This window comes from Phoenix dactylifera, chromosome 8, assembly GCF_051530095.1.
Source record: "Phoenix dactylifera cultivar Ajwa chromosome 8, Ajwa_hap1_PhDact_Kaust_v1.1, whole genome shotgun sequence".
In the NCBI taxonomy this organism is placed as follows: domain Eukaryota; kingdom Viridiplantae; phylum Streptophyta; class Magnoliopsida; order Arecales; family Arecaceae; genus Phoenix; species Phoenix dactylifera.
This window is the reverse complement of record NC_143197.1, coordinates 16471198-16476309: the sequence shown is the minus strand read 5'-3', so window position 1 is coordinate 16476309 and position 5112 is coordinate 16471198. Positions and strand designations below refer to the sequence as shown.

The following is a 5112-nucleotide window of genomic DNA, read 5'->3' as shown; positions in this document are numbered from 1 at the left end:
TTGACTTGATCGTTGACGTACATCACATCACAGAAATACAACCAGATATAAAATAAAAATAAAAATAAATTACATCTCCCTTTTAGGAGGCACGCAGGCCTCTCAAAACATCAAATAAGATGCATGCGAGCATCTGAAAAATTACATGACATCACAGATCACATCGCAGGTCATTACATTTGATAGCAAAAGGGTTTGAATCCTATGATCATCACCATATGCAACAATTATAATTTTCAGATCTGAAAACTAACTGATTATATCATGACATAGGTTGCTGATCATGCTAATCATGATTCTAAACTTTGTAATCTCATTAACAATGCAATTAGAATCATCATCTTATCACATAAAAATCAGCATGCAAAAATCAGCACCCCTGAAAAATCTGCATGCAGAAATTTTCAGCATGCATGATCATTCAATTTTCAGATCTAATAAGCCTTTAGATAATTAATTCTTACCTTAATCTACGAAGCCTAAGCTCTGATAGCACTGTTGGGAACCCGCCCATGCTGCTGATATTTCAAAAATAAAATCAGATGGCAGCGGAATCGACATGTGCGGGATCGACGTTCATCTCATGAACGTTGTTTCATGAACCGTTCATAGATGGGTAAGGATTAAAAACTTTTAATAACTTTAGGAAGATCAGATCTTCACCTTGTGCGGGTAGATGATCACCGCAAACTGAAGTTCGTGGTTTAGGATGAAGGTTCGCTTGAAGCCGTTCAAGTGCCCGGCCTCTACGGGTATCCACACGAAGTAGAGGACCGATCCAATCGCTCTAATCTCCCCGGGGTGCTAGCTCCCTTGCAGAGATATGTTTTGATGGCTGATCTCCTCTCTTTCAATCAACCCTTGATTGTGCTTGAGAGGAGGAAGAGGAAGAAGCAACCAAGGAAGAAGAACACCAAGCCTTGCAGCCCCTTTTTCCTTTGCCTGCGTTGGAAGAAGGAAAGGAGGAAGAGGATGCCGCCAAGACTCCTCTTGGCTTTTCCCTTTGCTTGCGGCTGAAACAAGAGGAGGAGAGGGGGCTCACGGGTGGAGAAGGAAGAGGGCTTGAATTATTAGCCCTAGGGTGCCGCCCACATCCCCTTTTAAGCATGAAGGGCTCCTACAAGTTAGGAGCCCTTGATTGTTTTCCAAGAGGGGAGCCGGCCCCTCTTGTGTTGCCGCACCAACAAGGGAAAAGAGGAGGGGCGTGCGCCCCTCCCTCTTGGCTAACCCTAGTCCTCCTCTAAGGAGGATTAGGAGGTCTTCTAGTGGCTAAGTCCTAATCTAATTAGGCTTAGTCCAAGGTTCAACCAATTTGGGTTTTATACAAGTCCTAATCCAATTAGAACTTGAATGAACCATGACTTAACTTGAACTCTTCAATCCTAACCCAATTAGGAGTCATCTTGATTCATTAGGTTGATGATTAATTAGGGCTTAGGAGATCCTAATCCAATTAGGACTTATTTAATTTTAGTCCTAATCCAATTAGGACTCTAATTTGAATCTGAAGTCCTAATCCGATTAGGACTCTAGGAATCCTACTCCAAGTAGGAATCCGATTTTAATTCAAAACTCCTAATCTTATTAGGATTGTAGGAATCCTATTCCAAGTAGGAATCCCAGTCCTACTCCAACTAGGATTCCCAGTCCTAATCCAATTAGGACTCTAGGAATCCTACTCGAAGTAGGACTCTTGTTTTAAGTCCAATTAATTCCCTTTGTTCCTTCTTCAACTGAATATCAATCGAATTGATTACTTGTGATTCCTAATCACGATTCAACCATCGGATCGGTCAATACTTCTAGTGTGTGACCCCATAGGTTCTACTCTGACTGGTAGTGAGATATATCATGATCTCTATCATGATATCATTGAAAACTCCTTTCAATGGATTGGAACGATTCAAACTCTACTCATTAGGGTTTATCGATCATCGAGATAATCCATGTGAGTCCCACTATCCACCAGTGACACCTAGCAGCATGTAGTGGCTACCCAGTAGAATAGAATGATGAACCTCTAGGTGCAGTTATCATGTGATACAGTCCTACTATCGTGGATCCCTACAGGACGGAGGTCATGGATAACTCGTCAAACCCCATCGTCTGTCATATGTGAAGATTTATTCGACTTAAGTTCGAGAGTGGAAAACTCTTTCTCCACTGTGCTTACTGCCCCGGCCGAGGTCTTACGAACTCAGTCTTATAAATCACATAGGATCTCTCCTTATCTATCAAGGTCGATAGATTCCTTATAGGTGCATACCCTACTCCTACAGTGAACTTACTGCAGCCAATCTACACTGCATGGACCCATATGGGTAGAGACCATGTATGTGTGCAGTCAAACTACAATAACCTCACTGTGAGTAGCCGAAGCACCGCAAGTCAAAGGACCAGTCACACCGCTGCAACATCAAGCAAGTCACTGACGAGTGGATAGACATCCAAGTGACTTCTTGTATTGGTCACGCTCAGTACCCTTGTTCTCTAACAAGCACCTGCACTATCACTTCAGTGTCCCTACACTGTGGACTCAAGTCTCGTCCATCCATAAGGAAAGTGATCTGTGCACTGATCGGTTCGATCACCGTCCTCGTGATGATCCATTGATCAGGAGCATTTAGAAATTAATCACCAATGATACATGGCTCAAATTCTCAACTCTTGAGAATATGTATCATCATCTTATTAATTTCTTGGACGATTCATAGACACATAAATAATATGAATGAAAAGATGCCTTTTATTTATTCAATAATAAATAGTCAAGTACAAAATTATGTCCCTAGAATCAATAATGTGTCAGCCAGATTGGCTTCTAGGGCATACATCTAACAGGCACTTGTTTGATTGCATCAAGAAGAGGTACATTGATTTTTACTTGCTTAAAAAGCTCAAGAATTTCAGAGTTTGGTTCAAGCTTTTGCAAGGGCTTTAATCTTTGTGGAAATGGTGCAGGAAAAGGACATTTGATTTTTTCAGTAGATGTTGGTGCTTCAGTTTCTTCGTTATCCTTTTCTTTTGTCTTGGGAGGGTCAGAATCAGGTATGACTTGTGTTTGTTCTGGGACTGGTCGGTCAATAATCTTTCCACTTCGCAAAGTTATTATACTCTTTGCTTGTTCTTTATGCGAAGTTGAAGATGATGCATTGCTACCGCCGTAGACTTGAGGGTTAGGTTGTGGTTCAGCTGGTAGCTTACCCTTCTCTTGAGCACTTAAAGCAGTGGTCAGCGTTGTCAGTTGATTTCTTAATTCATCATTGATTTTAGCTTGACCTTGCATGAAAGATTGCAAAGTTTCTTCGAGACTGGGTTTTTGAGGGGGTGCGTGTGCATAATGAGGTTGCAGAGGTGGAGGAGTTGGGTTATATACTTGTTGAGGTTGGTCATTCCTCCACCTGAAATTTGGATGGTTCTTCCATCCAGGGTTGTAAGTACCCGAAAAAGGATTATTGAAAGATTTTTGATAGGTATTCATAACATTGGCCTGATCGTGCAAGACTTCCTTGAATGCGGGTATTGTGGGGCAATCAGTGGTGAGATGGCCAGGCATCTCACAAATCCTACAACACTCACTGTTATGTTCTACGGTCTTGACGGATTCAATCCTTCTAAGTTCAATTTCCTCTACCTTCCTAGTAAGGGCTGCCATTTTAGCCTGAATATCATCCTGAGTACTAAGGTTGTAAAGGCCCCCGTGTCCAACGCTAGTAGGCTTAGGTAAGGGTTTATTCACTCTATCCCCTGTATCCCATAATTGTGCAGTCTCTGCGAGAGAATCTAAATAGTCCCATGCCTCATCGGGTTGCTTTTCTAAAAATAGACCATTGCACATAGTCTCTATAAATTGTTTTAACTGTGGAGACAACCCTTCGTAAAAGAAACTAATGGTTCTCCATGTTTCAAACCCATGATGAGGACAAGAGAGAAGCAAATCTTTAAATCTCTCCCAGCATTCATAAAATGTTTCATGGTCTTTTTGTTGGAAATTACTAATGTGCCCTTTCAAAAAGTTAGTCCTTTGTGCGAGAAAGAATTTTTTCAAGAATTATCTTTGCATATCATGCCATGTTCCTAGCGATCTAGGTCTCAAGGAGTTCAGCCATGTTTTGGCTTTATCCTTTAAGGAAAAAGGAAACAAGGTCAATTTAAGGACGTCTTCCGATACATTTGGCACTCTAAATGTGATGCTAATTTCCTCAAAATCCTTAAGATGAAGATAAGGGTTCTCGGATTCCATCCCATGATACTTGGGCAGCAATTGAATTACTCCTGGTTTGATTTCAAAGTGTCCTACATTTTTAGGAATAATCATGCATAAAGGTTGACTAGTCCTAGTGGGATGTAAGTATTGTCGAAGTGTCATAACTGGGGGTCTACCTTCATCACCATGGTGACTTCCTACATCATCAGGAAAATTTGCCATCTCACAAGGTGTGAGATGCTGCGAAGGAATTTCAATGATGTGTCCTAAGGGATGATCTAAAGTTGTACGACTTAATCGACCGGTGTCGTCCCTATTCCAACCTAGCATACAAAATTTAATTAAATTTTTTTATGTTTTTTTTTAAATAAATATAAATATAAGTACCAACTAAAGATACCCTAAAACGACACCCAAAAACAAAAATCTATTCACAATTAAACATGCAACTAAACATTACACCTCTGTGGAGTGATTGATTATAACCCTATTTGATTTTGATGAACTCAAAGCATTTGAGTATATCTTATGTTTTACTAATGAATTCAATCTAGTGTTTCAGTGAAATTCTTGTAAATTTATGGTTAAGTGTCTCTAGATTTGGTTCAAGACATTTTGGATAAGTTAAGAAGTCAATATGAACCAAAGTCTGAGACTCGAGTCGACTCCGGGATATTACGAGTCGACTCCGGGATATTACGAGTCGACTCCAAGCGTATCAGAAGCACTGGCACAGGCTCAAGTCGACTCCTGTACATTACGAGTCGACTCCGACTGAGAACAGACAGACGAACAGAAAGATCCAACTCAAAACCTGTCAGCGAGTCGACTCCTGAAGAGCGCGAGTCGACTCCGATGTTTGCCGAGTCGACTCCAGGGTAGTACGAGTCGACTCCAGGGAATTA

The 5112-nt window shown here is 41.0% G+C and overlaps 1 pseudogene; it reads left to right on the top strand.

Moving 5' to 3' along the window:
* The first annotated feature begins 3908 nt into the window (after positions 1-3908).
* On the top strand, positions 3909-4006 carry LOC120105166 (small nucleolar RNA R71; annotated as a pseudogene).
* The last annotated feature ends 1106 nt before the right edge of the window (positions 4007-5112 follow it).